Source organism: Rattus norvegicus, chromosome 8 (genome assembly GCF_036323735.1).
Source record: "Rattus norvegicus strain BN/NHsdMcwi chromosome 8, GRCr8, whole genome shotgun sequence".
Classification (NCBI taxonomy): Eukaryota; Metazoa; Chordata; class Mammalia; order Rodentia; family Muridae; genus Rattus; species Rattus norvegicus.
The window spans coordinates 20,522,451-20,537,271 of record NC_086026.1 but is presented as its reverse complement, the minus strand read 5'-3'; the positions used below and the strand labels follow the sequence as shown (position 1 = coordinate 20,537,271).

Sequence of the window (14,821 nt, the reverse complement as noted above, 5' to 3'; positions counted from 1 at the left end):
ACACCTGCACAGGTGACTCCACCTGCATGCATGCACACTTGCCTGCGAGCACGCACACACACATAAACACATGCATGTACGCATGCACACAAACATACACAGATTGCATCAGTGTTACTTTTCCAACTAAAACATATTTAGCATGAGTCTGTGTGTGTGGTATATGTGCATGTGTGTTTACATGTGTGGGGGCTCAGATGTATGTGGGACTGTGGTGGTTTGAATATGCTTGGCCCATGGGAAGTGGCACTATGAGAAGGTGCTGTCTTGTTGGAATAGGTGTGGCCCTGTTGGAGGAAGTGTGTCACTGTGGAGGTAGGCTTCAAGATCTCCTAGTGCTGAAGCTCTGCCCACTGCAGAAAAAATCCTGCTGCTGCTGCCTTCAAATCAAGCTGTAGAACTCTTGGCTCCTCCAGCCCAAGGTCTGCCTGCACACTGCCATGTCCCCCACCATGATGATAATGGACTGAACCTCTAAAACTGTAAGCCAGCCCCAATTAAATGTTTGCCTTTATCAGAGTTGCCTTGGTCATGGTGTCTCTTCACAGCAATAAAATCCTAAGACAGGGAGTATGCAAGCATGTGCGTGCACATGCACTACATAGGAGTCTTACGTGATCACTCTCTATCCCGTAGGACAGGAGCTCACACAGGAACCCTGAGCTGCTTATGCTTTCAATTAGTCTAGCCCTGGTCTCCACCGTCTGAGTGCTGGGACCACTCCATCAACCCATGTTTATGTAGATGCTCTGGTCTTCACACTTGTGTGGCAAGTACTTAACCCACTGAGCTGCTCCCGAAGACCCACTTTTCCAATTTTGAAGACAACTGAGATTACACACAATAAAGATCTTGTCTTTAGGATCTGTAGCTTGAAGCATCAAAGACCAGTGAGATGTCCTGTCTGTCTGTAACTTCTCCCAAAGTTCCATGCATTCTCACCAGTATAAATACCCATTACCCATGAAGCAGTTAGAAAGCCAAATGACCAAGTGATAATACCATATCAGAGGCTTGGGGGTTAGGGAATAAAGAGGTTTGGGAGGCCTTTCTTGAAATATTATTTCCAAAGAAAATCAAGGAGTTCTATTGTAACCAAGTTTAAGCGGCCTGCAGCTCTTGCCTTTCAGGTAGGAGCCCAGCCCCTTTCACATTCTCTAAGTTGGAGAAAGGTCAAGGGTAAAAGTGTGAAGTGGGTGGGGATCTACCAGGCCACTAGGGTCCTGGGGTCCTGTCCGCTGCACTGCCCTGGTTGCTATGGAAAACTGACTTCGCTTCTCTCCTCTAAAACTCAGGGCTAGAATATTGCTTCACCTCCACAGTTGCTACAAAAGATGCCAACCAATTGAAGACAGAGTTTTCAGTTTCCTGCTGATTGTTGCCTTGTTATCAGACTTAGACGTTGGAGTCTTGGTGAAGCAATATTCTAGAGTACTCCTATCATTAAGCCTTATTGCTTTAAGTGCTAATACTTTACCAGCTTAACATATTAACACTGACCCACTAATACATCGTTAAGCAATTCAATTTCAAAATGACAGGGCCAGAGTGATGATGGGTCAGCAGTTAGGCGCATGGGGATGAGCCACCCAGGTTTGGCTCCCATAAGGCAGCTTTACAACCAGTAAGCTCCAGTTCCAGATCCTATGCCCTCTTCTGACCTCCAATGTCACTTGGCACGTGCATAGTGACAGACATACATGCAGGCAAAACAACCAATAATAATAACAATAATGATGATGAATGATGATGAATGATGTGATGATGATGATGATGATGATGATGATGATGATGATGATGATGATGATGATGATGATAAACAGAAACCATGAGGACAAGGTTTGGCTTTATTTTATTTTGTTTTTCTAAAATAATCCCTCTTTCCCTCTCTCCCTCCCTCCATCCTGTTCTAACTTATAAGAGAATAAGTGTGTTAAAAGGTTGCTGAAGCCAACTGTCCCTCAGACAAGCTTTGTTAGCAGGGTTAGATTTGAGGGGGGGGGAGAGGAGAGAGAGAGAGAGAGAGAGAGAGAGAGAGAGAGAGAGAGAGAGAGAGAGAGAGAGGAGCGTGCTTTGTTACCCTCTTCACAACAGAGAGGGTACATCTTAGAAAGCAGGGTGGGGCACCTTGAGTTCTGGAATATTCTCAGAGTTGCAGCATGTTGGGGTGTTACATCGGGAGAGCCTTCAGTTCCAAAGAACAAAAGCGCTTTCTTGCTCTGATGAGTTTTGGCAGGCCTGAAGGGGTGTTACCTAGGCTAGGTGCCAGGAGTCACAGGATGGAAAGGAGCCAAATAAAAAATAAAATTATAATTCAAGGTTGTCTTAAGCCTGCATGTCAGGGAGAGCTGACCTTACATCTACAAGGCGGAGGAGCTGTGAGGCCACGGAATGTGCCTTGTCAACTCTGGCCACAGAGGGCTCGGGGGATGATAGGCATGTTGAGGTGGCCTGATTTCTGGGAGAGAGAGCTAGAGGGTCTGTGATGAATCATCTCTAATTTCCTTCTTTGGCCTGCCCCCCAACACACACACACACACACCTTCCCTTCTTTCTTCCTGTGTTGTGTAATCTCCGGGTTTATTTAAATCAATACACCACCCCCACAGTGGATCCAGCGCCCCCCCAGAAACTTAGCCTTTCTCTGCCCCACGGCACCTTCCTCCAGGATGCCTCCAGGATTGCTGCAGGAAACAGCAGTTTTTTGCTAGTTGAAGAAGAGGGTGGGGCCCTTGGAGACAATGACCTGAATTGTTACAGTTGGCCTGGGAGTCAGAATGCAACTAGGCCTGCTAGGGACTCCCGGTTGTGGGGTGTGGGGAGGAGGGCTGAGGCCTTTCTCCTTTTTCTAGTGTTCTGAGCAGTTCACAGAAAGGTAAGGGTGGAGAGAGCTGGCAAGAACCTGGTAGCCACTCTTTTTACTGACAAATGCTCACAACCTGGAGATTTAAAGGCTAGCTGCATTTCTCTTTGGGAAGAATTAATAATGGTGTTCGGTTATTATTTTTTTTTTCTAATCTGTAGTCAGCCAAACCCCATACCTTCAGTTTTAAAAGAAGCAGAGAAGTGTTGGGCTGTACATGAATAATTATTAGCCCACTATAGTGAGCACCTAATTGTGAGATAATCGGAAAGCAGCACACTGTAGTGGCTGGGATGTATGAGCAGGACTGGGGGAGGGGGCGGAGCATGACAGGACCCAGACAATGAATGGACAGGAAGGAACGATGTGGGTACAGCACACAACAACACTGACACATTGGGCAAAAGAAAGGCAGGCACTGCGAATTCAATGTCTTTCTGAGATACGGACCATCAGGAAGCCTCTGTCTTGCGCATTAAGGCAAAATCAAAACTCATACTATAAACGTATAAACTACTGTAAAGCACATATATGGATAAATTTTTATAAATTAAAAAAATAAAAGGATTCTGGGTGGTGGGTTGGGTAACCCGAGGGGCTTCTGCGTGTATTTAAGCCGTGACTTAGACCCCACAGAGTCCCCACAGAGATAGAGTCAGTCGCAGGGTATCCAACAGCTACAGCAAACTGAGAAGTCAGAAGACGGCAACTGAGGTGTCCGCTGAAGCCTGCAAGCGAAAGCACATGAGACTGAAGCAGGCTGAGGAAGATGCCGGGGCTGATACTGAACTACCCCCGGCAGAGGGAGAAGGGGTTCAAGGCCAAGGAAACTGCAGCACTGGGGTCCCATCGCAGCTCTAGCAGTGAGATGGAGGAGACCCAGAAGACGACCGTCCTCCAGAACTACTTCGAGCAGAACAGGGATGAAGTCCTAGAAAATTGGCCTTTTCATGTGACATCCGGCCAGAAATCCAAGAAAACTACCACATAAACAGATAGGACGTGGACGCACCTCTGTAGGTTGGCACAGGATCTGCCCCCATAGAGTAGGAAGCCTCCACAAAGCTCGAGTTCTATTCTGGAAGGCATTAAATTATTCCTCAGTGCTGTTGTAGGTCCCTTCACTTTGTGAGAGTATCAAATCTAACTTTTTATACAGACTTACCACATCCTGACGTTTCAGTATTGGTCACCTGTTTTCCTGTGTGTCCCTGCAATTAACATGTCTCAATGTTGACTTTTATTAATCTACTAAAAGAAAACAAAAATAACTTCTTTGAAGACAGAAAAGGAGTAAATTGTTCCCTTCTACTTTTTTTTTTTTTTTTTTGGTTCATTTTTTCAGAGCTGGGGACCGAACCCAGGGCCTTGCGCTTCCTAGGTAAGCGCTCTACCACTGAGCTAAATCCCCAGCCCCTCCCTTCTACTTTCTTAAAGGTCAGGGACGTTTTCTATGAAAAAGTAGTAAATGGCTGTTTGTAACAGCCATGAAGAAGCAGCCCTCCTTAGGGGACTCCAGCCTGGATCATTTAGGACAGCCAATGTACTTGTTCAGGTTGCCGTTAGTGCATCCTGTCCTAAGGCAAATCACTAGTGCTAGGACTCAACTTGTTACATGTTACTTATAATGTAAAACGTCATCGTCTTGCCTTTCAAAAATAAATTAAAAGAAAAATAAATTTAAAAGAAAAGAAGGAGGCAGAGTCTTGTTAAGCTGCCCAGGCTGACCTCAAACTCTAGGCTCAAGCAATTCTCCTACCTCAAATTCCTGAGAAGCCAAGACTACGGATGTCTGACACCGCATCCTACCATAAGGCATTAAGTCCACTTAATGGTTTTTCTGCCTTTAAAACAATTTTCTCCTCACTTTAGTGACTGGCTAGGGACATTGTAAGAGGACACTTTTGCAGATGTGACTCAGTGAAGGCTGCTTCTGGGGCAGGAGAAAGCATCCTTTGTCACTCTACCCACAGGGACACCTCCCCCACCACAAGGTGCTTTCAAATTGGCTAGCCGTTAAATATTATCAGTGAGCTATGATTTATCCAAAGCAAAACCAAGAATGGAAAAACTTGTAGATATATTCATACAAGCATATGCTATACATTAAATATATCCCCCAACCTCCTATTTTCCCCTTTGTTGCTCTGAAAACTTTTAAATTAATTTAAAATATAGTAAATCACTATAGTAGCAATAGGGATAAACCCAGGCACACTGGGATTTAACTTCTAAAGTACCAACGTTTTGTGATCTCAAAACTTCCCCCTTTTCCTGGTAATTTATACACAGTTACGTATAATTTTTAAAAATACAAACAAAAAAAAACAAACAAACAAACTCAGGGGCTGGGGATTTAGCTCAGTGGTAGAGCGCTTACCTAGGAAGCGCGAAGCCCTGGGTTCGGTCCCCAGCTCCGAAAAAAAAAAGAACAAAAAAAAAAAAAAAATACAGTATACATTCAATTGTTGGATGTAAGCAAAAGAAAAACTTCGGCATAAAACACTTCAGGTGTACCTCAGGCATTTGATTTTAAATGCTTAATCAAGTGCTCTACACAGATTCACAATGAGTAAAATTTAAAAAAAAAAAATCCTGTATAAAAGTGTTCCTCTATGTTTTGTTTTCCTTGCTGGTTCTGTTTCATAACCATATGAAATACCTTTTAATTACATGCTGCCAATCAAAATCTTGGCTCGGTGGGATCTTTTAGTCCCAGGGAAAACATGGATCTTTAATTACTGTTGCATTGTTTTTAACTCTACTTCTAAGGTGCATTCTCATCTGCAGTCACCCGCCTTAAAAAAAACAAAACCTTACATTTCACATTTTGCACTTAGCATCTAAATCACACAGGACACAATGGTAATCAGAACGTATTGTTTCAATCATAAACCCGGGAGTAGCAGGAACTGTTGGTCCTAATGGGAAGAATTAATCAGCGGCGTTTCTATACTCCGGAGCAGGGAGATAATCTGGTCACAGAGTGGCGTCTTTCAGAGGCAACCATCTCTGGCTGTGAGACCCACTTCCACATGATTTCTTCCTAACGAGCCAGAAAGCCGCTTTAATCTTCCAGCCGAAGCCCCGTGCAAGCACTATCAAAGGTAGGGAAGGCCTACTGAGGTTCAAAGCAGATAATGAGAAGCCGGTAGCTGATACTAGACTGGCGTCAGGCCTGGAATCACTTCTGCCTGATTGAGCCATTTTGTCCTCAGCAGTACTTCTGTTCAGCCAGTTCCCTCCAGTCCTGGTAGTGAGCGACATATAAGTTCTTTCCCCCAAAGGCCTGTTGTCAGAAGTTAGAGCCCTCAAAGTAGACAGGTTACTTAATACCCCAAGTCCACACAGCCAGGGAGCTCTTGTGTACCATCCTCCTTTGTCAGCTTGTCCCCACAGCCTGCACTTCGGAGCCCAGATTGTGAAAATGGCCACTCCAGGCAGGAAGATTCTCCCAACACCACACTTCGTTTTCACTGGAAAAGACTGGCCAGTGAGATGCTAGTTTTCACGAAGATATCCACAGCCCAATTTGCATTAGTTGGTTTGCCTTGCTATGACAGAAGAAATGAAGGAAAGGCTTCTTTTGGCTCTCACATACAGTCAGTATTTCAGTCCTTCGTGCAACAGCAGGATGGGGCGGAACCTCATCTATTGTGGCCAATCAGGAAGCAGAAAGAGCTAGACTGGAACCAAAGGCAGCAAAAACCTTCAAGGCTCTCGTTAGAGGCCCTCACATCCCAAATGTTACCCAACTACATCACCCCAAGGAAGGTATTCAGTCATATAAGTCTGTGGGGACATTTCACGTTCAAATCGGAACATGCTTCTACTTGGTCATCTTACAATGCAAAATGTATCCAGGCTAACTTCAAGAGTCCAGAGAGTTTCCACATAGTCCATACAGTTTTCTTTTTTTTTTTTTTTTTTTTTTTTTTTTTTTTTTTTTTGGTTCTTTTTTTCGGAGCTGGGACCGAACCCAGGGCCTTGCGCTTCCTAGGCAAGTGCTCTACCACTGAGCTAAATCCCCAACCCCGTCCATACAGTTTTCAATAGTTACAACACTGACTTTTGAAAAAGTCCAAACTCAAAAGTTTCTCAGAGACTGGCAGCAAATTCCCAGCTGTGAACCCCTGTAATATCAAAGGGAAAGTTATGCAATTCCAACATACAATGGTATCCCACGAACATTCTCACACACTCTAAATGTGAGAACGGGTTTAGTGTGGTGCTCTGAGTAAGAATGGCCCCCACAGTCTCATAGATTTGCGTGCTTGGTTAGCACTACTTGGGAAGGATTAGGAGGTGTGTCCTTGTTGAAGGAAGTTCAAAGGTTACCAGGGATGACCTTTCAAGTTTCAAAGTCCCAAGCCACGCCCAGTCTCTTTCTCTCCCTTCCTTCCCCTCCCCCTCCCCCTCCCCTCCCCTCCCCTCCCCTCCCCTCCCCTCCCCTCCCCTCCTCTCCTCTCCCCTCCCCTCCTCTCCTCTCCTCTCCTCTCCTCTCCTCTCCTCTCCTCTCCTCTCCTTTCTTCTCCTATCCTGTAGATCCAGATGTAGCACTCTCAGCTACGTCTCCAACACCATGTCTGCCTGTGTGTCACCATGCTCCCCGCAGGGATAATGAACTGAATCTCTGAAACTATAAGCAAGTCCCAACTAAAACTTTTCTCTTATAAGAGTTGCCTGGGTCATGATATCTCTTCACAGCAATAAAACCCTGACTAAGTCAGCAAAGAAATATTCTACCAAAGCAAGACAAAAACCCAGAAGGCCAAACACCAAAGAGCTCTGAGACAAATGGTAATGTCGTCTGTGACCTGAAGGACTCAGACAGCCCAGTTCATCCCTGTCCATGCATTCTGCCACACCTGTGTCCCCTCTCTTAGGTAGCTCCACTCAATGCCTGATGTTCTCCTTAGTAGGTCATTCAAATTCCTGGCCTCTCCAATGTTTTGGTATCTCATTGTAACTTAGTCTTCATTCACATCTAATTCAAGAGTTTCATACAGGAAGCCTTTGGTACAGATTATCTCAGCTCAGCATTTTCTTCTGTAAACACGGTGCAAGCCTCCATGACTCTGTATTTCTTATATTCCTCACATCTACAAACTCCATGGGCAATGCCAAAATCTGCTGGCAATTTGAGATGTAGGTGGGCGCACTTGGACCACAGTTGTTGTAGTTGCTTCTGTAGTTGTGTCTATATTGTCAAAAGTATCCCCCTGGGTGGCCCTGTTCAAGCAGGGCACACCTATGCCAGCACAATCCTCCAATCTGCTTTTGTTTTACACCTAGAACCTTTAATATTGCAATCTTGCCCTCAATGTTCAATTCAAGGTATACAATTTATCTTTAATGGTGCTAACCTTTCTAAGGGTTATAGAAGTTTTGTTATAAAAAATATTCTAAAAATATTCTGGCACAAGGTTCCTTCCCACTTATACTGCTGAATGAAAGACATACACACTCAGCCTTTATTTTTAAATATGCCTTAGGCAACATAATATCTAGTCAACTGCCTACTCTCCATGCTGTTAGAATCTACCTCCTATCAGTAACCCAAGTTATTACTCACTATGTTTTATCTGGGCTGCTCTCAGCTCCAATTAGGCCGCCCTCTGGGCCACATTCCCTAGACCCCTAGCTCATGATGGACCTCCTTTCTCCTCTCCTTGCTTCTTGATCCCATGGCAGCTCTCCCCTTTCTCCCTTCCTCCTCACGGTCTCAAGTCTGAGATATCTAAACCCCACCTATGTCTCTTCTTCCCAGCTATTGACTGCTGGCATCTTTATTTACCTATCATAATTAACTGGGGCCAGGGTTCCTCAGGCTACATGCAGACTCCAAATCTTAGAGGCCAGTACTTAGCATTACAATAAACAGTAAAAGACAAAACTTCAACACTGATCTATCCACACCGTTCTGGTCTTCAGCCAAAGTACATCATTCTGCTCTCTCTTCATTCTCACTATAAAGATGGCAGAGCACAGCCAGCAATAACCATGCCACAGGCCGAACATTATGTCACCTTACAATTTCCTCTGCCAAATTAGTTAATTTAATTAACGTGTAAATAAATAAATTTAATGAATTAATTTAACTCAGCCTTACTAAAATTTTCAGGACATGAACAGACTGTAGCCACATTCTCTGCCAGAATATAACATTAATGGCCCCTACACAGTTGTCAGTGAAGTCCTTATTCTGATATGAAATCACATGTGTACAGTCTTTACTGTTGTCATTACTATTTGAATTCTTATCTTTGGCACTCCCAACAGAATGGCCTGTTAAAATCTGCTTACAGGGGTTGGGGATTTAGCTCAGTGGTAGAGTGCTTGCCTAGGAAGCGCAAGGCCCTGGGTTCGGTCCCCAGCTCCGAAAAAAAAAAAATCTGCTTACAGTATCCTATGGAATCACTGGCCCACAGCCCCATATACTTTCTTTACAAACCAGTTTCAAAGATCTAAAAACCACACAGCCAGGTTTATCATAGCAATAGCCTACTTCTTAGTACCAATGTTCTGCTAAGTGACAGAAGCAACTTAAGGGAGGAAAGGCTGGCTCAGGGTTTTAGAGAGCTGTCGATTCATCATGGCAGGGAACACATGGTAGGGTATGACTTATTCATGGTCAATCATGAGAGTAGGTACAAGGTTCAAGACCCACCCTAGAGACCTGTTTTCACCAGTCAGACCCCATTCCCTAAAGATTCCACAGCCTCCCAAAATGACAGAATTAGCTGGGGTATATTGCATATTCAAACCATACAGCCAGCTGTGAAAATTGAGAATTCAACCTGGAGCAGATCTCCTGCCAAAAAACAGAGTAAGTAAAACAGAGACCCTCAAAATGAAAAAATCTACCGAATAAAAGAGAGAAAAGAAAACCAGAAACAACGCATGTCCCCAGAGACTATATTTCATTTGTTCTAGTTTCATTCTTCTGCAGCAACAAAACTTTAGAAAGAATTTCTTGGAGGAGAAAAGGGTTGATTTCATCTAATACTTCCAGGTCACAGCCAACCATTGAGGGGAGCCAGGACAGGAACTCAAGATATTGGCGTAAAGGCAGAACTACTTGATAGTCCATACTGCATTACCTACAACCAGAGAATGCATTCACAGCTAAGGAAATACAGCAGAAACCATTGAGAAGCACTACTTGACAGCCTATCCACAGACCTATACTTGGATAGATTTTTCATATGGTCCAAAACTACCTGCCCAGGGAATGGTACTGCCCATAGTGGCCTGGCTCCTCTAACATCAGTTAACAAGGAAAACAATCTCCACAAACATGCCCACAGGCCAATCTGATCTAAGCAATTTTTCAATTGAGAATCTCTTCTCAGGTGACTCTAAACTTTGTCGAGATGACAGTTAAAGTTAACTAAGATAGCATCATGTGATTTATATGTACCATAGCACCAGTTGAAGCAAATGTACACTCTGTCACTGAGCTATAAGCCAAAACTCTAACCTCTGGTGGCTTCTCGTATCCTTTCACTTATGGCTATGGGTCTGGGTTCTCCAAGGAACAGAACAGGTAGAAAGAATATGGAATGAATATATAAATATATTCATATTCATAGGTATCTATATCATATCCATATATATGATTTCATTATATTCAGACAGCAAGTGGAAATTTTATTATTAGAATGGCATATAGTCTGTGTGTGGCCTGGGTGGTCCTAAACAGCTGACTTCTGACAGAAGCCCAACAATCTGATAGTTGTTCTGTCTACAGGGCTGAAAATCTCAGCAGTCCCAATCTAGTGATATTCTTCTATTCTTTAGTCTACGTTGGAATCCCAAATAAATAGGTTTTAACACTCATGAAAGGAGACCTCAGCAGCAGGACAGGAGAACTTGCCAGCAAGAGTGAAAAAGGCAAAAGCTTCCTTCTATATTTCTTCATGTGGACTAGCACTAAAAGATGTGGGTTAGGGATAGGATGGATCTTCCCTCAAATGATCCAATCAAGCAAACCCCTCACATGTGTGCCCAGATGCTTAAGTTTTAGTTGATTATAGAAAGTTAGGTTGGCAACCAAGATTAGCCATCAAGGTCACCTTGTGTCTTAGTTAGGGTTTCCATTGCTGTAAAGAGACACCATGAACAGGCAACCCTTTTAAAGAATAACATTTAATTAGGGCTGGCTCACCGGTTCTGAAATTCAGTCTGTTATCATCATGGCAAGAGGCTTGGCAGCACCCTGGCAAGCATGACACTGGAAAAGCTGAGAGTTCTACATCTTATTCCAAAGACACACAGGAGAAGACTACTGTCTTCCAGGCAGCCAGGAGGAGGGTCTCAAAGCCCACCCTCACAATGACAGACTTCCTCCAACAAGGCCACAGCTCCTAAAAGTTTTACCCCCTGGGCCAAGTATATTCAAACCAGCTCACCCTGGATCTCAGCCTTAACCCAAACTTCCTATGGCCACTATACCAAACTACCATAAATTGGTGTTTTCATACAAGAGAAATTTACTCTCTCATGTGTTAGTAAGGCTGGGAGTGCATCAAGGGCTCCAGGGAGAATCCATTCCACATCTTTTGATTTTGGTTCTGCTAACTTCCATGACTTGTGGCTGTACCCTCTGTATCTGCTTCCTTGGTTACCTTGTTCATTCTTCTGTCTGGGTCAAATCTCTGACTTTTACCTTCTTCTCCTCAGTATATGGGATACTCCATTTAATGCCTACCTGAAGGACTCAATATTCTCCCTATCTCAAGGCTCTTAATTTAATCTCAGCCACAAAGTAGTTTGGGACCACATAGGGTGACATTAATGGGCTCCAAGAATTAGGACAAAGACATCTTTGTGGGAGGCACTATTGAGCCTACCTATTGATTGTGATTAGTAACAAGCTACACTTGTCATTTGAGGGTGGGGCTAGCTGACAGAAGAGAGTTAAAACGTGTATCCCAACTTGGTTTCATAGGGCATCCTAGACTCCTGCTATCTTTCCTAATGTAAATTACCAAATAAGACAGAGCATTCCATTTCTAGTCAGGTTAAGAGCCTCCAGATAATCACGTAAGTTCCAAAGGACTACCTTGAAATCCTTTTTGGAGAAGGCATGACCGGCTATTTAAATGTAGCTTATTCTCGTTTGCTTCAAATGAGCGTATCCACATCATGTCAACTTAAAATGTCCCAGGCAAAGTGTACGTTTAAAAATGCTGAGGGAACCACGCCACATCATTTCACTATCTTTGCTCGTTGGTGCTATTAGCAAATAATTGCAAAGGGCTTTGATTATCCTTCGAGGGTTACAGTAGAGGTCACTGGCATTTGAATGCTATTCCAACCCGTAAGTCCTGAATGGTTTCTAACATGACTTTAAACCAAAATTCATTATGCCTTAAATCACCCAGCTTGCTAGCCTGTACCAACCAAATATATTAGACAATTATTCAGTATTGAACTTTGCTTTGGAAGGGTACACATGTTTAACTTGTCAACAGCAGCAATGCAGCAATGCACCTTGGGAATGCAGAAGCAGCAGTCTCCACAGCAGCACTGGACTGATTTGGAGAGAGTATAAGTAATGAGGAAACAGAAGCTGGGTCCCAGTAAGCTAGTGAGACGCTGAGCATTCCTTTCTGGCTTCAAAGCCTACTTGCTTGGCATAACCACTTCCCCACCCCCCACCCTGACCCCAGACTGCTCACCAGTGAGACTGCTTGAGCCAACTCTGAATACAGTCAGTCATGTTTCAGAGTGTCCCAGTAATGATGCTCTTTAGCTAATTGGCTGTGAAATGCTTTAAGAGCTTCATGACAGAGGGAAGATACAATTAGTTATTATTAGATCACACAATTCATTAACTTTAAAGGGCAAACAAAACCTTGTTTTGAGAAAATAGACTTGTCAGGGCCTTGTTCTCTGCTACTGGCAATGCTTCCTGCCCCCACCCCTGAGAAGGAGATTTTCATACTGCCACAGGTGACGAGTTCCCTCGGAAATATAGTGGGGAGCAGTTATTAGTGTGTTTGCTTGGAGAGGATGATCCATCCAAAGTACAATTTAGCCATCACATCTAATTATGGGCACTCAAATGAAAATGCTTTTCAAGTGTTTAAAACACCATGGGATTAAAAGAAAGAAAGGAAGTTATGACATTGTTAGAGTCCAATCAAAGGAACTACACCTCTGCACAAATGAAAAACAGCTTCAAATCTATAAGGCAATTTAAAAAGGAAATATTTGAACTGTAGTTACAAAACAACCTTTTCTGTATAAGTTAATGTAGATACTATCCCACTTTCTGTTACCCAAAACATTTCTTTTTAAGTTTTGTTTTTTTTTTTTTTTTTTGGTTTTTTTTTTTTCGGAGCTGGGGACCGAACCCAGGGCCTTGCGCTTCCTAGGTAAGCGCTCTACCACTGAGCTAAATCCCCAGCCCCAAAACATTTCTTTTTAAAAAAAATGTATTTGTGTGTGTGTGTCTGTGTGTGTGTGTGTGTGTGTGTGCGCGCGCGCGCGCGCATGAGCTGGAGCTAGAGTTAGAGGCACCAACTTGGGTGCTAAGAAAATTCACGTCCCCTGGAAGAGTGTTGGGTGTGTTCAGCCTTTGATTCATTTCTCCACCCATCTAAAACATCTTTTAATAAGAAGTCTGTATCTTTCTTTAAGAATAAGCTTTGAGTTGCTTTCTAGAGTATTTTGGGCTGCTGTACTGTAAATATTCACTCCAAACACTATTCAGTCATAGATTGAAATGAGTGCCTGAAAACAAACAAATGAAAATCCAGGATTTGGTCATTGATTAGTTATCCCACTGATAAGTAAATGGCTGTAAATTTCATCTATTCACAAGTTAACTAGATTCTCTGATTACCAGAGAGAGAGACACCTACCTCTGCCACTTCAAGCCAATGGATGCTATGGCTTCTACAGTCACAGGAGAAAGGATGAAGCTAGTCTTTAGATAGATAAGGACTCCAATGCTCTGTGGTGTATTGTTCAGTTTTATCATCAAGATGACCAAGTGATCCCTCTGGTCTCCATCTGTGCCCAGAGCTACCCCACAGTCCTCCCAGATCCAAACCTGCCCAGAGAGAGCTGGTCTCCCAGGAGTGGTCTCGCTTTAAAGCCCACAAGTGAGACTCCACTTTTGCTCCACTAACTATTCAAAGAGGGACCCACCAGGAGCACATAGGGCACAGGAACAGCCTGGGACAGGACCCTTCCAGTCTCCATCTGCACCCAGAGCTAAGGCTGTCCCACAACCTTCCAGACATAAAGCCTGCCCTGAGAGTGCTGGTCTCCCAGGAATGCTCTCACTTCTAAGATCACAGGCTCACAGGTCCACAGGAGGGACAAACACCAGTCAGAGACAGCAAGACCAACTAACATCAAAGATAACCAGGCAGGGAGAGGCAAGCTCAAGAACCTCATCAACAGAAACTAAGACTACATGGCATCACCTGAACCCAGTTCTCCCACCACAGCAAATACTGGATACCCCAACACACTGGAAAAGCAAGATTTGGACTTAAAAATCACATCTCATGATGATGAGAGAGGACTTTAAGAAAGACATAAATAACTTCCTCAAAGAAATACAGGACAACAGATGTAAATAAGTAGAAGCCCTTAAAGAGGAAACACAAAAATCCCTTAAAGAATTACAGGAAAACACAAGCAAACAGCTGAAGGAATTGAAAAAACCATCCTAGATCTAAAAATGGAAATAGAAACAATAAAGAAATCACAGAGGGAGACAACCCTGGAGATAGAAAACCTAGGAAAGAGATCAGGAGTCATACATGCAAGCATCATCAACATAATACAAGAGATTGAGGAGAGAATCTCAAGGGCAGAAGATACCAAAGAAAACATTGACACACTAGTCAAAGAAAATGCAAAAAGCAAAAAGCTCCTAACCCAAAACATCCAGGAAATCCAGAACACAATAAGAAGACAAAACCTAAGGATAAT

At 43.5% G+C, this 14,821-nt stretch overlaps 1 pseudogene; it reads left to right on the top strand.

Moving 5' to 3' along the window:
• Positions 1–3,862, top strand: part of LOC103693020 (V-type proton ATPase subunit G 1 pseudogene) — a 38,180-nt pseudogene extending 34,318 nt beyond the window's left edge.
• The last annotated feature ends 10,959 nt before the right edge of the window (positions 3,863–14,821 follow it).